Genomic DNA, 19637 nt, shown 5'->3' with positions numbered 1-19637 from the left:
TGTGACCCCATGAACTGCAGCATGCCAGTCTTCTCTGTCCATCATCAACTCTTGGAGCTTACTCAAACTCATGTCCATTGAGTTGGTGATGCCATCCAACCATCTCATCCTCTGTTATCCCCTTCTCTTCCTGCCTTCAATGTTTTCCAGCATCAGGGTCTTTTCAAATGAGTCAGTTCTTCCCATCAGGTGGCCAAAGTACTGGAGCTTCAGCTTCAACATCAGTCCCTCCAATGAATATTCAGGATTGATTTCCCTTAGGATGGACTGGTTGGATCTCCTTTCAGTCCAACAGACTCTCAAGAGTCTTCTTCAACACCACAGTTCAAAAGCATCAGTTCTTCAGTGCTCAGCCTTTTTTATAGTCCAACTCTCACATCCATACGTGACTACTGGAAAAACGATAGCTTTGAGCAGACTGACCTTTGTTGGCAAAGTAATGTCTCTGCTTTTCAATATGCTGTCTAGGTCAGTCATAACTTTTTTTTCCAAGGAGCAAGTGTCTTTTAATTTCATGGCTGCAGTGATTTTGGAGCCCCCCAAAATAAAGTCTGTCACTGTGTCCATTGTTTTTCCATCTATTTGCCATGAAGTGATGAGACCAGATGCCATGATCTTAGTTTTCTCAATGTTAAGTTTTAAGCCAACTTTTTCACTCTCCTCTTTCACTTTCATCAAGAGGCTCTTTAGTTCTTCTTTGTTTTCTGCCATAAGGGTGGTGTCATCTGCATAACTGAGGTTATTGATATTTCTCCCGGCAATCTTGATTCCAGCTTGTGCTTTTTCCAGCCCAGTGTTTCTCATGATGTACTCTGCATATAAGTTAAATAAGCAGGGTGACAATATACAGCCTTGATGTTCATCTTTCTCAATTTGGAACCAGTTTGTTGGTCCATGTCCAGTTCTAACTGTTGCTTCTTGGCCTGCATACAGATTTCTCAGGAGGCAGGTCAGGTGGTCTGGTATTCCCATCTCTTTCAGAATTTTCCACAGTTTATTGTGATCCACACAGTCAAATATTTTGGCATAGTCAATAAAGCAGAAGTAGATGTTTTTCTGGAACTCTCTTGCTTTTTTGATGATCCAACAGATGTTGACAATTTGATCTCTTGTTCCTCTGAAGCCCCTTAGATGCTTTATAATGAATAAACTCATTATGCATGAAACCAAGCAGGGCCCTGAGGAGCCTTACTGGGGGCAAACCCCGACCTGTCCCCTGCCTGCCTCTTGTTTGTAGTCCTTCTTTGAGATCCAAAGAGCAAATTCAATCAGAGAAGTGAAAAAAAATGCAGAAGCAAAGGAAATGAATCAAGCAAGATGAAATAATAATAGTTAAGCCATAAAACAAAGTCAAGGACCTTTTGTTTCTCCCTAATGGCGATCAATAATATCCTGAGCCATATCCTTGAGTTGTTTTGTAGATACTAAAACCCTTACCAGGTAGATGAAGTTAACTGCATGCTGACCCCAGACTAGTTGGAATCAGAAGATTGATGACTGAGATTTCTGAAACATCACCCTGTTACCTCACCCTCAGCCAATCAGAAGGAGGTGCATGAGTTGACAATACACCCTATGACTCTCTCTTGCACCTTGCCTTTAAATACCCTTTCCTGAAAGCCGCTGGGGAGTTTGAATCTTTTGAGCATGAGCTGCCCGTTCTCCCTGCTTGGCCCCACACTGGGCGTCTTGCAATAAATGTTTTAATTTCCTTCATCACAACTGGTGTCAGTAGATTGGCTTTACTGAGTATTGAGTGAGCAGACCCAAGTCTGGCTCAGTAACACACACATCCCATGTAGGCGTGCCTTACAGGAAGTCATGTTCTTTGTTATGTTTCCCACTATAGCCTAAGCTCCATAAGAACAGGCACTTATTCATGGTAATAGCCTCCACATTGTGTAACTCTGGGATTTAGGCTTTGTAGATGCTTAAGTTGAATTCCCTTTCTCACATGGCAATACTCAAAGCAATCAAAGGAGAACTTCCATACAACTCATACCACAAATTTTCCTCTCTCTGTGGTGACCAACCTACTCTCATATGCCCTTGGCTGTGCCAGTTTGGGCACTGAAAAGCTCATAATTGGGGAAACCCCTCAGTCCCAGACAAACCAGGAAGGTTGACTTCCCCTACCTGCATCAGTGTTTATACACCTGGGCTGGCAGCTGTTTTTATGGATGAACAATGTCATAATCCTATTTAAAGACAAGCCCTTGTTCTGGTCAGCATTTCCTCTGCCCACTCTAGGACTGGGCTCTAGAGACTCTCCTCTCTGCTTCCTGCATCAGCAGTCTTCCTCTCTACTAAGCCATTCCCATCAGATACCAACAAGCTGTGATTTTTCCTATTTAAAAAGGTGTTGAAAATTTTGAAAACAGTAACAGCAACAACAAAAACCTGAAAGCTACATGTTCGTCAAGCTACAACCCATTTCTTGCCTTTAAAACAAAATTGCTTGGATGAATTGTCTATATGACATCTCCTAGTCCTCTTTACCCCATCCTTGGTTGAACCCCTTCTATCAGGACTTTGTCCCCAGCTTGCCATAGATACAGGTCTTATCACAATCTGACAACAATCTGAAATCTTCCTTGACTGTTGAGTTATGAGAAGTAAACTTCTAAGATTGACCCACTAAATTTTGTCATTTTTTCTATTTTACTTTTTTATTAAAGTATAGTTGATAGTGTGCTTGCCAGGTGGCACTAGTGGTAAAGAACCCACCTGCCAAAGCAAGAGACATGAGATGCAGGTTCTGTCCTTAGGCTGGAAGATCCCCTGGAGGAGGGCAAGGCAACCCACTCCAGTATTCTTGCCTGGAGAATCCTATGGATAGAAGAGCCTGGTGGGCTATGGTCCATAAGGTCCCAAAGAGTTGGACACGACTGAAGCGACTTAACTTGTATGCACGCATAGTTGATAGTGTCATATTTTTAAACACAGAAGTTCCCTGATACCTCAGTTGGTAAAGAATCCGCCTGCAGTGCAGGAGACCCTGGTTTGATCCCTGGGTCGGGAGATCCGCTGGAGAAGGGGTAGGCTACCCACTCCAGTATTCTTGGGCTTCCCATGTGGCTCAGCTGGTAAAGAATCTGCCTGCAAATCAGGATACCTGGGTTGGATTCCGGGGTTGGGAAGATCCCCTGGAGAAGGGAAAGGTTACCCACTCCAGTATTCTGGCCTGGAGAATTCCATGGACTCTATACAGTCCATGGGATCACAAAGAGTCGGACAGACTGAGTGACTTTCACTTTCAAGTAATACAGCTCAGAACAACCACATGTATGTGTTTGGTTTATATATCTTTTCTGCACTTCACACTTGTATATCTAGCTATTATGCAAAAGAGTAGGACACGACTTAGTGACTAAACTACCATTGTTCTGCAACCAGTTGAATGCATAGAGCATTTCATACTTCAGGAGTCAAACTAGATTTTTAATTTCCATCCCTAAGCACTTTCCCTCTCTTAGAAAAAAGTCCTCCATTTTTCTCATCCAGGTTCCAAACCATGAAACCACCCCATCACCTCTCCTCTCATATCCCACATTCAGTCCACTAGGGAAGGCCATCAGCATGTCTTGCCAGATACTTACCAAGAGCTCTTCCTAACTGGTCTTGCCACTTCCTCCCTGGCCCTAAGCCTTGTCAACACGGGAACCAGAATAATCCTTTAGAAATAGGTCAGTTTCAGTCACTCTTCTGCTCAAAACTTCTCCCAGAGGCTTCTCATCTCATTCAGAGTAAAATCTAGAGTCCTTAGCTTGACCTGCAAAGCCAGACCATCTTGTTCTGTTACCTGTGTGACCTCCACTCCCACCACTGTCTTCCTCTCTTCCTCTGCCCTGCCCACTGGCTGCCTTGCTCTTTCTGAAACTCCAAAGCCACCCTAGCCTCCTAGGCGTGAACTTGCTGGTTCTGCTGCCCAAAAGGGCATTCCCCCAAATGAGAACGCGATCCACTCCCACACTTCCTCAATCTCTCCTCAAATTTTAAATTCCTTCTTTTGACTTTTATATCATGTGCGTTCTCAGTTGCTTCAGTTCAGTTCATTTCACTCACTCAGTCATGTCCAACTCTTTGCAACCCCATGAATTGCAGCACGCCAGGCCTCCCTGTCCATCATGAACTCCTGGAGTTTACTCAAACACATGTCCATTGAGTCGGTGATGCCATCCAGCCATCTCATCCTCTGCCATCCCCTTCTCCTCCTGCCCCCAATCCCTTCCAGCATCAGGGTCTTTTCCAATGAGTCAACTCTTCATATGAGGTGGCCAAAGTATTGGAGTTGCAGCTTCAGCATCAGTCCTTCCAGTGAACACCCAGGGCTGATCTGCTTTAGGATGGACTGGTTGGATCTCCTTGCAGTCCAAGGGACTCTCAAGAGTCTGCTCCAACACCACAGTGACTTCAGTCATGTCCAAATCTTTGTGACTCCACGGACTGTAGCCCACCAGGTTCCTCTGTCCATGAGATTCTCCAAGCAAGAATACTGGAGTGGGTTGCCATGCCCTCCTCCAGGGGATCTTTCCGGCCTAGAGTATCAAACCCTGGTCTCCTGCATTGCAGGCGGATTCTTTACTATCTGAACCACCAGGAAAGTCCCTAGATAAAACTGTGTGTGTATGGAGGAGGCAGGGGCCGGGAGGGTGTGCGGGGGTGTGCTTCCCAGGTGGCGCTACTGGTAAAGAATCCACCTGCCAGTGCAGGAGATGTAAGAGATGTGGGTTCATTCTCTGGGTCAGGAAGATCCACAGAGGAGGACATGGCAACCCTCTCCAGTATTCTTGCCTGGGAAATCCCATGGACAGAGGAGCCCCGTGGGCTACAGTCCATGGGGTCACTAAGAGTCAGACATGATTGAGCATCCAGGCATCAATTTAAGAAATATTTTCCAAGGGATGGACTCATGTTATAGACTCAGTACATGTTCTCTGTACTGAGAACATGAAGATGAACATGATATGACCTCTGTCCTTAAGGACACTGCTCAATCAGTCTGGAGACTGGGCTTTCCAGGAAGCTTTCCTAGTGACGGCAGCCCCTAAGATGAATCTTGCAGGAAAAGTAGAAGTTCATTGGTGGAGGAAGGAGTGATCAGACAGGTAAGTGCCTTTCAAGGAGAGAGTGTAGCAATTACTAATGTGTGTGGGTTTGACGTATGCTACATTTGGAGGTTACAAGATCAGCCTTGCTAAGTCACTTCAGGCGTGTCCGACTCTGTGCGACCCCATAGACAGCAGCCCACCAGGCTCCCCCGTCCCTGGGATTCTCCAGGCAAAAATACTGGAGTGGGTTGCCATTTCCTTCTCCAATGCATAAAAGTGAAAAATGAAAGTGAAGTCGCTCAGTCGTGTCTGACTCTTAGCGACCCCATGGACTGCAGCCTACGAGGCTCCTCCATCCATGGGATTTTCCAGGCAAGAGTACTGGAGTGGGGTGCCATTGCCTTCTCCAAGATCAGCCTTACCACTCTCCAAACCTGGTCACATGCTGTTAGGTGAGCACAAGAGACGCTCAGTTAAACACAGAGGGTGGCAGCCAAGGTTACAGGCTACTAGGGTGGCCAAGACTCACGACCAGACAGAAGGCTGCAGAACACCACTCTGACAAGAGGGGACTCAGGCAAACTGCAAAATGAGCACTCCAGTAGAAAGAGGGAGACACAGCCCAGCACATGAGCAGAACTGAAGAACAGGGATTCCTGCAACAAACAACACTTACAAAGAGAAACAGTGGTGAGTCCCTTATGCTGATGGCCTCCAGTGAACTAGTCTCCTGATCCTCATGCCCTCCTCAGTCTCTCCCCTTGAATCTCGGCTCCAGCTGTGACTTGCTTTAACCAAACGGTTCTCAACCAGGGGAGATTTTTTTCTGCAGGTGAGATTTAACAGTGGAGACCATTTTTTTGGCACTAGTGGTAAAGAAACCTGCCTGCCAACCCAGGAGACTTAAGAGACACAGGCTCAAGGCCTGGGTCAGGAAGATCCCCTGGAGGACGGCACAGCAACCCACTCCAGTATTCTTGCCTGGAGAATCCCATGGACGGAGGAACCTGGTGGGCTACAGTCTGCAGAGTCAGACGTGGCTGAAGTGACTTAGCACACAGGCACAGAGGAAGTGGAAGCTCTACTGGAATCTAGTAGGTAGAGGCCAGGGCAGTGCTAAATATCAGACAGTGCAGTTCCCCCCACAACCCCTCTCCCCGTGACAAAGACTCCTCTGACCTCAAATGTCAATGGTGCTGAGGTTGAGAAGTCAGCAGAAGGCAAGCTAAGCCTTAACACATTATGCCTTAAGGATCAAGAAGCTTCCACTCTTGCACCCTTGGAAGCAGAAGGCTCCCTGGAGAGACCACGTGAGTGACTATACGGAAAGGGAGCAATCCTAAGGCTACATGGAGCACTGAGCACTCAGCTGACAGCAAGGAGCACGGTCCCAGGCACGCTCTTCCAGCCAGCCCCCAACCATTGAGATGCCAGACAAATGGATCAAGATGCTGTCATGGATGTTCCAGCACCAGCAGACATCACACACTAGGTGTTTCCGCTAAGCATTGTCCAAATCAGAATTGAGAGCCAATAAAAATGTCAACTTTAGTCACTAGGTTTGGGGAGGGTTTATTACACAGGAATGGATAGACGATAGAGCCAACAGATGAGGCACTGTTCAAGCACATTCTGACTGTGGTGGTTTAGTCACTAAGTCATCTTCCACTCCTGCGACCCCATGGACTATAGCCTACCAGGCTCCTCTGTCCATGGGATTCTCCAGGCAAGAATACTTGAGTTGGTTGCCATTTCCTTCTCCAGGGGGTCTGGAATTGACCCAGGAATTGAACCTGGGTCTCATTCATTGCTGGCAGATTCTTTACCGACTGAGCTACAAGGGAAGCCCACATTCTAACTACAGTCCTGCAAAATGAGACATTATTATCAATATCACTTGAACGAGGACACCTAATCACACAAACAAAGAAGTTAAGTACCAGCTCAAAGTTAACAGAACTAGGAGGTAAGAGAGTTGGGCTTTAAACCCAGGCAGCCTAACTCCAGAGGCTTAACCTTCAAGTCATACAGGCTGTTTGGTCACTCATTCATTCACTCATTCAACAAGTGCTCATGAAGAACATATCCTGTGTCAGGCAGACTCTATGCCCATGGGATACAACATGTATCCCAGGTTTTATTCACAAGGGATACAACAGAGACCAAAAGAGAAAAATTCTGCTCTCATGGAACTTAATTCTAGTGAAGTCTGAGAAGCATAGCAGCATGCCTTGGGTAATAAGACTTTGATTTCTTTCCTAGCTGCCAGGCATCTCTTCTAGCATCCCCAGTTCCACCAAAGAATTACCCTTCCTTTGGGATACAATCTGCTAGGACTCTTACTCAGCGTGGCCAGCCCTCCATCACCAAGCCAAGCCAAACATTTCTATTCTAGGATCTGAATCTTCAGAAAAGTAGCAAAAAGACTGAAACTGGTTGGAACTCATTCATTCCAGGGATGGCTCTGAGACAAAACTGTTGAAAAGCTCTTGATACCCAGATCTCCAAATCTGCCCTGCTTCCTACCCATTTACGAGCCTTGTTCTATAAGCATCTTGTTGTTGAGCCATCTGATATCTTGCTAATAAATCCCTGTGTTGACTTAGGCAGAGGCCGGTTCTGATGCTTGTGGTTGAAGAACTCTAATTACAAGCCTGGAGTTCAAGAGGTCTCTGGGCCCAGAGGTGAGACAGGTAGGAATAAACAGTAATGATGTCCCCCAGTAATATCCATTAGCTTCGTCTCTGGTTTCTCAATATGGGTAACTCAGGTTCCCTCAATTTTATTTAAAGTATTAAATGGAAACAGTTTCAATCCTCCTTCTTCAAATTAGATTACTGTACTAAGACCTTGGGTAAAGAATCTGCCTGCAATGCAGGAGACACAGGAGATATGGTTTTGAGCCCTGGGTCGGGAAGATCCCCTGGAGGAGGGCATGGCAACCCACTCCAGTATTCTTTCCTGGAGAATCCCGTGGACAGAGGAGCCTGGCAGGCTACAGTCCACAGGGTTGCAAAAAGTCAAATATGACTGAAGCAGCTGAGCACGCATGCACTAAGGCCTTAGAAGGAAGTCTCCAGAGGATGAGATGTTTGGATAGTATCACAACTCAACGTACATGAGTTTGAGCAAGCTGGAAGACAGTGAAGGACGGGGAAGCCTAGCACACTGCAGTCCATGGGGTCACAAAGAGTCGGACATGGCTTAGCAACTGAACAACAACAAGGCCCTTTCTGCATAGAAATCCTAAAGAGACCACTGGAAACAGTTTGTAAAGCAAAGACGGAGACACAAGACACCAGTGAATAGAACTGTAATAAAGACACAAGACTATTTAGAAGTCCAGCTGGCAGGATTAAGCTTGAGCTCAGGATCAGACCAGCAGCACTTGCCTGACGAAAGAGAAATTCCAGGTCCTGTCCCAGACTCCCTGAATCTAATCTCTGGGGTGGATACCAGGAATTGTCATTTTTGTATAAATGATTCTGGGGCTCGTGAAGATCTGATAACCATTAGTTTAGTGCTGGGCTAGAGCCCCTAAGAGTAGTGTTTGTCAAACTTTAACAATGCAGACATGGGATCCTGCTAAAATCAGATTCTGATTCAGGAGGTTTGGTGGGGGGGAGCCTGAGATTCCGCACTTTTAACAAGTGGGCAGATGATGCCTTGTGGCTCAGATGGGTCACAGTCTGGGTGGGGCAAAGCCTGAAGCTGGGAGGCAGAAGGCACAAACCCAGGAAAGAAGCTGAGAACTAGAACTTGCAAAACCGACAGCTATATTCTTCTTCTCTTTTTTTATGTTTCAGACTTTTCTAAAGGTTGGAAAAATTAAAGTTACAACATATGAGAGAACATTTTAAGCAGCCATTAATAGCATTTTTCCTGGAAAACATTCAAGAAATTAAATGTTTCATAGGAGGAAACTTTTTTGGTGGGGGCTGCATAGAACCTAATTTTGCTCCCTTAATCTTATATCTACCTTCCTTTTTAGAGACACAACCCTCTCATCAAACCCCCTCCTCTGGGGTGTGCACCCCTTCCCATGTTTAAGAAATATCACTTTCTACCTCTAGGGCCTGGTCTGTCACACAAGGATCTCCACAACCCGCCCAACTCCTCAGGAGCTCATTAAGCCAAGGCTTAGTTATTCCATGCAGGATGGCTCAGCAAAATCATCTAAGAGGCACATGGGCCCTCAAGCCCTTCAGAGTCTGATAAGCTGTGGGGGGTGTGGAGATCCCATCGTTGTTGGTGTTGTTAGTCGCTAAGTCATGTCTGACTTTTGCGACCCCGTGAACTCTAGCCTGCCAGGCTCCTCTGTCTATGGAATTTCCAAGGCAAGAATACTGGAGTGGGTTGCCATGCCTTTCTCCAAGGGATCTTCCTGACCCAGGGATTAAACCCATGTCTCCTGCATTTGCAAGCAGATTCTTTGCTACTGAGCCACCTATGAAGCCCAGGGATCCCATTCTTGGTCCAATTTAGGGTCTCTCTCCAATGTGAATTGAAAATGGACCTCTTTATTCTTCAAATAGACAAAGAAGAATGAACAAACAGTCCGACAACTAGATTCTTAACCACTGAGGTGCTGCCGTTCTTCTGGCTTAACCCAAGGAGCCCCTAAAGCAGCTAGGAGACCCAATCCATTAATTCAGTCCTTAAGTAGCTACTTTGTCTGACCTTTTCCCTCTGATTCCTTGTCCAGCATTACAAGATGAAAGAAAAACAAAGTTGTGACTCCAAAGTTCAATCTGATGTAACTGGGTGCTTTGTTCTTAATTAGAGTGCGAAGTACTCTTTTTGCAGGCCATTGCATTTGTGTAAATAATAGTTTTGTGTTTACTGTTCTAATAAAAATGACTTCTCATTATGATAATAAAAGTGCCACAAAGCTGACCTAGACAGTTTCCAAATGATGGGTGAGACAGAATCAAATTATTCTGAAGAGCTTGAGAATATTTACTTACTAGACATGATCCTTCCCTTTCTGTTCATTGATACACTCAACGGTAATCATGGCTCAGGTATTACATTGAGCACTGACATTTTTCATAAGGATTATGTGGTCCCAAAGGCCAAGAAGCTCAGAAACTCAGCCTCTGTGTATTGTCTGATGAACCTCACAGGATCCACTCCATTGCTGGTTTTATTTATTAAATGGAAAACTATGTGCAAATCCTTGTTCTGTGTCCTCTGGAGGAAACCCAGAAATGAAGGTAGAGTTCCAAATGGTAGGGAATAAACAACAGGTGGTCTGGGCTTTGTTCAAAATGTGAGTCACACCAAAAATGAATGTGGGTTTTTTTTTTTTTTTAAGAGTCATTTCCACTCCAGATCTGAATGTATGCTATTCAGCACAAAGTGAGTATTTAATAGCCACCATAATAGCTGTCTATTAAGGCAAAGTTCTATTGAACTGATATTTTTTTAAGTGTGAACAGCATTTGCAGGGTTGAGCTGGGAATGGAACCTCTCTCAACGTCTTTTATCCCCTACAGACAGAAGTCCATCAAATCAAAAGTCTGAAAACCTCTGGTTTACGTTAGAATCACTTCTCAAATAGCAATGTCAAGACAGATGAATGATATTAACATCACTTGAAGGTATGTGTTAAGCACCCACACACAAATTCTTTGTGACAGGGCTATGCTGGAAATGATTAGAGAGAGAATGTGAGACCATAGGAAGAAGAAGTGCAGAGTCAGGACAAGCTGAGGAAGCAGGACCATCAAGGAAAGAGCAGAAGGGAAGGACGTGTTGACACAAGCTCCAGGTAAGAAGGTACAAAAGCTCATCACCAGCACCTTCAGAGACTGAAGAAGAAAGTAAAAGCATCACAAGAATAGCACCTTATTGGAAAGGCCTGCCCTGACCTATGTACCTAAAATAAATATTCTCCTCTCTACACATCATTTTCTATGCATTGATACTGCTGTATTTTTCCCCATGATGCTTTTTACTACTTGACATTATTTTATGTGTTATGAATATATATTTGTTTATCTTATGTTTTCAGTTACAACATAATCCCCATGATGTAAGGAACCTGGTCTTTTTCACTGTTGTATCTCTAAACCTAGAGCAGTGCCTGGCAATGGCAAGCACTCAATAAAATATGTATTAAATGCACTAAATGAATGAAACCAGTAAAGAGATTTGAGGAGAAGAAAAGGCTAGTACAAGTTTAATATTATAGATGAAATGAATAAGGATGGGGAAGAAAGAGAGAAAATAAAAGTGGAATATTTTATCAAATTTCTTGAGATTAAAAAGATAGAGGAGATCCTAAACTCACCCTGAATCCAATCTAAGCAGCCTAGAAGCATTGTGAAACATTTGTGAGCAATTCCATGGACTTCAGTCTGCCAGACTCCTCTGTCTGTGGAATTCTCCAGGCAAGAATACTGGAGTGGTGGGAGGGGGGACTGGGATGGGGAGTACATGTAAATCCATGGCTAATTCATATCAATGTATAACAAAAACTACTGTAATGATGTAAAGTAATTAGCCTCCAACTAATAAAAATTAAAAAAATAAAAAAAAAAAAAAATAAAGTATTTGTTACACAGCAAAAAAAAAAAAAAAAAAAAAAGAATACTGGAGTGGGTAGCCATTCCCTTCTCCAGGGGATCTTCCTGACTCAGGGGTTGAATTTGGGTCTCCTGCCCTAGCAGGCAGATAGTTTACTGTCTGAGCCACAGGTGAAGCCCACGTTAGAATAGAAGCATCAGATAATTCTCGAGGAGAAAAGCCAAGCCCTTGATTCTGGGTAAAATGGCTCATAGACTGCAAAGACCCTCCAACCCCACCCATTCCAGCAACTTGACTTGCCCCAGGGGGGCATCAGATCCTCCTGGGAAGTAGAGGGATCATCGAGTGTCACTTGGAGGACTTCCCTGGTGGTCCAGTGGTTAAGAATCCACCTGCCAAAGTCAGGGACGTGGGTGTGATCCCTGTTCCAGGAAGATTTCACATGTTACAGGGCAACTAAGCCCATGTTCCACAACTAATTAGCCTGTGCACCCTAGAGCCTGAGCTCTGCAACAGGAGAAGTCACCACAATGAGAAGCTCGTACACCACAACTGGAGAGTAGCATTTATTGCACGGCAATAAAGACTCAGTGTAGCCCCCCCACCGCCCCCAAAAACGTGACTTGGGAGCTGTTCAAGAAAAGAGGCAAGCAGAATTAATAAGGGGGAAATGCTTTATAAAATTAGTGACTAATCAGAAAAGAGAACTTGATTAGCCATCCCTCCTACCGCCCCCTGGTCCCTGCAGACAGTGTCTCATTGTTGGGATTATGTTTATTCAAGAAAAGACAAAGCCTCAACTGAGTCTGTGGTTGTTCACGCCTAGTATTTATTTTACCAAATGTCTTTGTGCCGGCAGGAGTGATGCGCTAGGGGCCAGTTTAGGCAAAGGATAAAGGAGCATCTTGTGACTCCACCAAAAAGGAAAGGCATCCCAAAACACCTTCTCCATCAGAATCCTGCATTAATTTGTTCTTGCCTTGTGTACTGGCAGCGTACTGACTGCCAGCCCTTAATCATTCTCAGACCAAAAGGATATACACACAGCAGAATGTTTCTTTCCTGAAAACAAAATTCAACCACAAGTTGATTTGGAAATGGGGGTTACCTCTGAAGAGTGAAGGGGAAAAGTGAAGGACACTTTATTATTTTATGGAAACAATAACATGATGAAATTTGTTGCTTGTTTCCTTGCTTTATTTGTTCTACTTAATATTTTTGAAACTGTAACTTTATTTTTTTAAAGTGATGCATTTGAGTACTTATTTTTACTTTCTTTTTTTCCCATTTGACATTTTGAGTGTACATATTTTTTTAAGTAAATCAGATTATAAGAGAGGATCGTGTTAACAAAGGTGATGGCCTTTAAATTTAAAACTATTTTAAAATATAACTACTAGCACATTCCACACCAGTCAGAATGGTCATCACCAAAAGTCTACAAATAAGGAATTCTCTGGTGGTCTCGTGGTTAGGACTCAACACTTTCACTTCTGGGGCTGGGCACAATCCCCCACCCCAGAGCCTGTAAATGATAAATGCTAAAATGGATATGGAGAAAAGGGAACCCTCCTACAATATTTGGTAGAAATGTAAATTGATAAAACCAGTATGGGTAAACAGTATGGAGGTTCCCTATAAAACTAAAAATAGAATTACACCACATGATCCTGCAATCCCACTCTTGGACATATATCCAGAGGAAACTTTAATTGGAAAAGATACATACACCCTAATGTTCATAGCAGCACTATTCACAGAAGCCAAGACACGGGAGCAACCTAAATGTCCTCTGACAAATGAATGGGTAAAGAAGATACCAAATATACAATATATACAGTGGAATACTATTTGGCCATAAAAAAGAGTGAAATAATGCCATTTGCAGCAACATGCATGGACTCAGAGATTATCATACTAAGTGAAGCAAGTCAGACAGAGAAAGACAAATATCATTATATCACTTCTATGTGAAATCTAAAGTAATGATACAAAAGAGTGTATTTACAAAATGGAAATGAACCCACAGACAGAGAAAAAAAAGTTGTGGTTACCAAAGGGGAAAAAGGCAGAGGGATCAATAGATACCAACCATTATATACAAGTCAGAGAAACAAGGACTTACTATATTCAGTATCTTATAATAATCTATAATAGAAAAGAATCTGAAAAAGAATATATATATGTGTATAGCTGAATCACTTTGCTATTTGCTATGTTTCACATCTGAAACATTGCAAATCAATTATACTTCAATTAAAAAAGAAAAAAATGTAACTACCAGTCAGATATGTTTTACAGTACTATGTAAATTTTAGCACAGGTGTGTCATAATAATAAGCAATTTTTACTTATCACTATGTCTTATGAACTCTTCTGAGTTCTTTGTTTCATGCTTATTTATTTAATTCTTACAACCAGATGAGGAAAGTGCTATTTAATCCTTGTTTACAGATGAGGAACTGGCAGTGGTCGGGGAGGAATGGAGGATGTGAGAAACATCAAGGTCCTGAGGTTGTTCCATTCATAACTGCACAGTTATAACATAGAGATGCAATGTAAGCTGACCTGGATTCTTTTTTTTAACAATATTTGCTTATTTATTGAGATATTTATTTATTTGACTGTGTTGGGTCTTAAATGTGACACATAATAGGATCTTCATTGTGGCACACAGATTAAGTACACCAAACTTAAGCATATAACGATGATTTTTTTTTTTTTACACATATATCCACCAGGAAATTATCACCTGATCAAAATACAAAATATTTCCAACACCCCCCAAAAAGGAGTTCCTTTGTGCCCCTTCCTAGTCAAAGGCTCCCCAAAAGGTAACTGTTATTCTCTTATCATCATAGATCAGCTTTACCTGTTCTTGAAATTTACGTAAATAGAATCACTCGTAAGTATCAATCTGGGGCTTCTTACACTCAACATTATGTCTGAGAAAGCCAACCATGTTGTTGCATGCATCAGTAATTCATTCTTTTTTATTGCTGTATAGCATTCCATTTTGGGCATCCCCAGTGGCTCAGGCAGTAAAGAATTCACCTGCAATGCAAGAGACACAGGTTTTATCCCTGGGTCAGGAAGATTCCCCAGAGCAGAAAATGGCAACTCACTTGAGTATTCTTGCCTAGAAAATGCCATGGACAGAGGAGCCTAGCGGGCTACAGTACATGGGGTTGCAAAGAGTCAGACACAACTGAGCACACACAAGTATTCCAATTCTATTATATGAGTATTCTACCATTATTTATCCATTCTTCTATTGATGGACTTCTGGATTGTTTCCAGCTTTTGAAAGTGAAAGTGAAAGTCGCTCAGTTGTGTCCGACTCTTTGCGACCCCATGGGCTATACAGTTCATGGAATTCTCCAGGCCAGAATACTAGAGTGGGTAGCCTTTCCCTTCTCCAGGGCATCTTCCCAACCCAAGGACTGAACCCAGGTCTTCCACATTGCGGGCAGATTCTTTATCAGCTGAGCCACAAGGGAAGCCCATTGTCACAACAGTTGCACAACTATTTTACTTGGCCATGTTTTGAAGCTTGTGGCATCTTAATTCCCTGATCAGGAATTGAACCCAGGTCCTTGGCAGTGAAAGTACCAAGCCCTAACCACTGGACCACCAGGGAATTCCCTTCCAGCTTTTAGTTCTTATGAATAAAACTGTTATGAATATCATTTTCCATGTCTTTTAAAAAGAAGTGCTTTTATTTTTCTTGGGTGTATACTTAAGAGTGGGATTGCTGGTTTGTAGAGTTGATACATAGAGTTGATAGATATTGCCAAACTGTTTTCTAAAATGGTTGCATCAGCTTACACTCCCACTAGCAATGCAGGAGAGTTCCAGTTGCTCCACATCCTTGCCAACTCTTTGTCATTCAGGTAGGTGTGTAGTGGTATCTCACTGTGGTTTTAATTTGCATCTCCCTGTTAACTAAGAATGTCAAGTGGCTTTTCACATCCTTGTTAGCCATTGGGATATCTTTTTTGCAAAATGCCTTTTAAAATCTTCCGCTTATGTTTTTTAATTAGGTGGTTTGTCTTTTTCTCATTGAATTACAGAAGCTCTTAACACATACTTATTAGGATTCCTTTGCCAAATACATGTAATTTGAGAATAAATTCTCACAGTCTGTCTTCTCTTTTCACTCTTTTTTTTTTCCATTTATTTTTATTAGTTGGAGGCTAATTACTTTACATCATTGCAGTGGTTTTTGTTATACATTGAAATGAATTAGCCATGGATTTACATGTATTCCCCATCCCAGTCCCCCCTCCCACCTCCCTCTCCACCCGATCCCTCTGGGTCTTCCCAGTGCACCAGGCCCGAGCACTTGTCTCATGCACCCAACCTGGGCTGGTGATCTGTTTCACCCTAGATAATATACATGTTTCGATGCTGTTCTCTTGAAACATCCCACCCTTGCCTTCTCCCAGAGTCCACAAGTCTGTTCTATACATCTGAGTCTCTTTTTCTGTTTTGCATATAGGGTTATCGTTATCATCTTTCTAAATTCCATATATATGTGTTAGTATACTGTAATGGTCTTTATCTTTCTGGCTTACTTCGCTCTGTATAATGGGCTCCAGTTTCATCCATCTCATTAGAACTGATTCAAATGAATTCTTTTTAATGGCTGAGTAATATTCCATGGTGTATATGTACCACAGCTTCCTCATCCATTCGTCTGCTGATGGGCATCTAGGTTGCTTCCATGTCCTGGCTATTATAATCAGTGCTGCGATGAACATTGGGGTGCACGTGTCTCTTTCAGATCTGGTTTCCTCAGTGTGTATGCCCAGAAGTGGGATTGCTGGGTCATATGGCAGTTCTATTTCCAGCTTTTTAAGAAATCTCCACACCGTTTTCCATAGTGGCTCTTTTCACTCTTTTAATGGTGTCTTCTAACACCAAGTCCTTTTCAGGAAATAGGTAATAAATAAATTTTATATTTATTTATTATTATTTATTTAAAAAAGGAGAGAGCTTATCTTATTAGGTTATCAACATGTACAGTGTATTATAATTTATGTCAATAACACCAAATTAAATCTATTTCAAATAGGCATTTTACTCATTCAAACATACACTTCAGTATGCATCCCAATTTAATTATGTGCAAGGAAACACACATGCCTGAGATTCTTCTTGCCCTCAAGGAACTCCATGAGACTGATAGGAGATAAGTTGCAATAATGTAATGAGAGAAATGAGAATGGATACATGTACATTTCCATGAGATCAGGCTGGAGTGAATGAATGAACTACTAGGGAGACCAGTAGGAAGAACATTAAATCAGTATCACCCAGGGACATTGCCCAGACCCTTGAATGAAATGGAAGGAGGCAAACTTTCCAGAAGGGGCATGGAAGGCATGGAGGGGTCGAGTGTAAATATTCTGCTCTCTCTAAAGCACTGATTTCAAATATGTGGTTTTCAGACTATCTGTACCAGATTGACCTGTAGTACTTGTGAAAATTGCAGATGACTTACTGTCTTTTCTCCTAGAACTTTGTAACTAAAATCTTTGGATGTAGGGCTTTATAACCTGCATTTTAAACACACACCTTTAGTGGTTATGGTCTTTCTTACACCCTTATGTTTGAAAATCACTGATATAGGGGAACAAATAGGATACAAGAAATGGTGCCTAGTACCAGCTGGGAAGAGCCTTTCCTGGAATTTCATGCTGAAGAGTTTGGATTAAGCCAAGAAGACCATACAAGGACATTAAAGGGGTTTTTTAAAGAGAAGAAATTTTAAAAATCAAGTTGACTCACGCATCCAACCTGGGCTGGTGATCTGTTTCACCCTCGATAATGTACTTGTTTCAGTGCTGTTCTCTCAGAACATCCCACCCTCGTCTTCTCCCACAGCGTCTAAAAGTCTCAGGGCTGGTGCACTGGGAAGACCCAGAGGGATGAGATGGAGAGGGAGGTGGGAGGGGGGATCGGGATGGGGAACACATGTAAATCCATGGCTGATTCATGTCAATGTATAGCAAAAACCACTGCAATGTTGTAAAGTAATTAGCCTCCAACTAATAAAAATAAATGGAAAAAAAATGAACAACTAAAACCAAAAAATAAAAATAAAAATCAAGTTGAATGATCTTGATTAAATTTACTTCTTTTTACTTCAAGAGGTAGAAAATCATCTTCAAGGAGATCTGTATGATCTTCCTGATAGTATTTGAATCATGCCTTGATTAAAAGCCAAAGGAGAAAGTCATGTTCATATTTCTTATTCTAGATCAGGGATCAACAAACTTATTCTATAAAGAGCCAAACATTAAACACTTCATGCTTTGCAGGCTACGCATTCTGTGTTATACCTACTGAACCATGCTCTAAAGATGAACGCAGCCAACCAGTCACAGAAAATAAATATAAATGAATGGGCATGACTGAGTTCCCACAAAACATCGTTTACAAAATCAGGCAAGCCAGAATTGGCCCATGGGAATTAGTAGTTTGTTTTCTTCAGTTCTATAGCTTCTCTTAGTCTAGTTAAAGGCTTAACTTCAAGTTTAACTCACAGCTATCTTCTCCCCTAAAATCATATGCAGCATCTGCCATTTCAAATAAATATAAGTCTGAAACAAATTATGAAGAAAAAAATTAGTAAAAGCTAGATTGTCATATATTTTTAGAAGAAAATGCCCAATCAGACGAAAATGTAATGAGAAATAAAGGTGAAAAGCAGGGAGACTGTTTTAGTATACAGTTTTTAAAAATTGAGACTTTACCACCAAATATAATGCACGAAAGTTGATCCAAAAATAAAAAAACAGCTACAAAACAGCTTTAAAGAATATATATGGGACATTTGGGGAAGTTTGAATATGATCTACATATTGTGTGCATGCTCAGTCAAGTCTGACTCTTTGCAACCCCATGGACTGTAGCCTGCCAGGCTCCTCTGTCCATGGAATTTTCCAGGCAAGACTGAGTTTACATCGCCTCCTCCAGGGAATCTTCCTGACCCAGGAATTGAACCTAGGTCTCTGGCATTTCCGGCAGATTCTTTACCACTGCACCCGCTGGAAGCCCATGATCTACATATTAGATGATATTAAATCAATGTTACATTTCTTAGGTGAGATTATGATAGTGCATAAATGTAGAGAATGTCTTTGTTCTTGGAGATATGGGCCTATATTTAGGGATTAAAGTGTTGTGAAAAATGGTTCAACAAAACAGAGAGAAAAGGACAAAATCTCATCAAATCACAACTGAGGTTAAGGGCATATAAATTTCACTGTACTATTTTTGCAACTTTTCTGGGGCTTTGACTTTTTCAAAAAAATTAAAATTGAAAGAACCAAATATTACAGAGCTGAATATACAGTAGGCTCCTTTCTCTTTTGGAAATGTGGAAGACTTGTCTAAGTCACAAAAGTTAATTCCGTATTAGGGTTCTGTCCTAAAGTAGTGGAACGCCAATAGACGCATTCATTTTTAGGCCCCAAGTTGTCATTTATAACTTTTGGCTCCACCTTGCCACATCCCCACCTCAGCCCATCCGCCTTTGTTTTCTCTTTTTCTTCCCCCAAGTTGCCTGAAGGAGGGGCGGGGGGAAAAGTTCGCATTCCAGAAGGGTGTATGAAACTGTGGCCGGAGCACTGCCCCAGGTCTTTTCTGGCAAGGGTGTCCCTTGGTGTGGCCCTGACTCTGTCACTGTTGAGATTTTGAGTCTCTTCTGTGTGGAGTGTGGGAAGGATCGGGATGGGGTGATAGGGGGAGAGCTGCCAAAGCGGACAGAATCATCTGTTTACACAGTTCTCCTCTGTCTCCGGTTTTGAGTCCTGGCCTCTTTTATCTCGCTCTTCTTTCTGGCACAGCCCCAGCTCCTCTGGGGGTCATTTCCGGAGTGGAACCCTTGCTGTCACAGCGCCTGTTTCTGTTTCCTTCCCCTTGGCAGTTACAGAACCTCCTGTTTGAAAATTGCTCCAAGGGGGACAGGGAGGTTGGCAGTTGCAAATAACCAAAGCTTACAAAACGTAGCAGGCTGCAGTGTAAATTTATCCTGAAAAAGGAAAA

The 19637-nt window shown here is 42.5% G+C and overlaps 1 long non-coding RNA gene and 1 other non-coding gene across 2 annotated transcripts in view; both read right to left on the bottom strand.

Annotated features, from left to right (window-relative positions):
* Positions 1 to 15149: 15149 nt before the first annotated feature.
* On the bottom strand, positions 15150 to 15222 carry TRNAE-UUC (transfer RNA glutamic acid (anticodon UUC)). The gene has a single exon. It is a non-coding gene; the product is annotated as a tRNA-Glu (tRNA).
* Positions 15223 to 16005: 783 nt separating this feature from the next.
* The window catches only part of LOC110144368 (uncharacterized), a 50917-nt gene continuing 47285 nt past the window's right edge, over positions 16006 to 19637 (bottom strand). The window contains exon 3 of the long non-coding RNA XR_002315871.2: positions 16006 to 19623. This is a non-coding gene — a long non-coding RNA (uncharacterized lncRNA). The remainder of the gene's footprint in view (positions 19624 to 19637) is intronic.

The sequence above is a fragment of the Odocoileus virginianus genome, chromosome 29, assembly GCF_023699985.2.
Source record: "Odocoileus virginianus isolate 20LAN1187 ecotype Illinois chromosome 29, Ovbor_1.2, whole genome shotgun sequence".
Taxonomy (NCBI): Eukaryota; Metazoa; Chordata; class Mammalia; order Artiodactyla; family Cervidae; genus Odocoileus; species Odocoileus virginianus.
The sequence above is the reverse complement of the archived record's forward strand: the minus strand, read 5'-3'. Positions and strand labels throughout refer to the sequence as shown.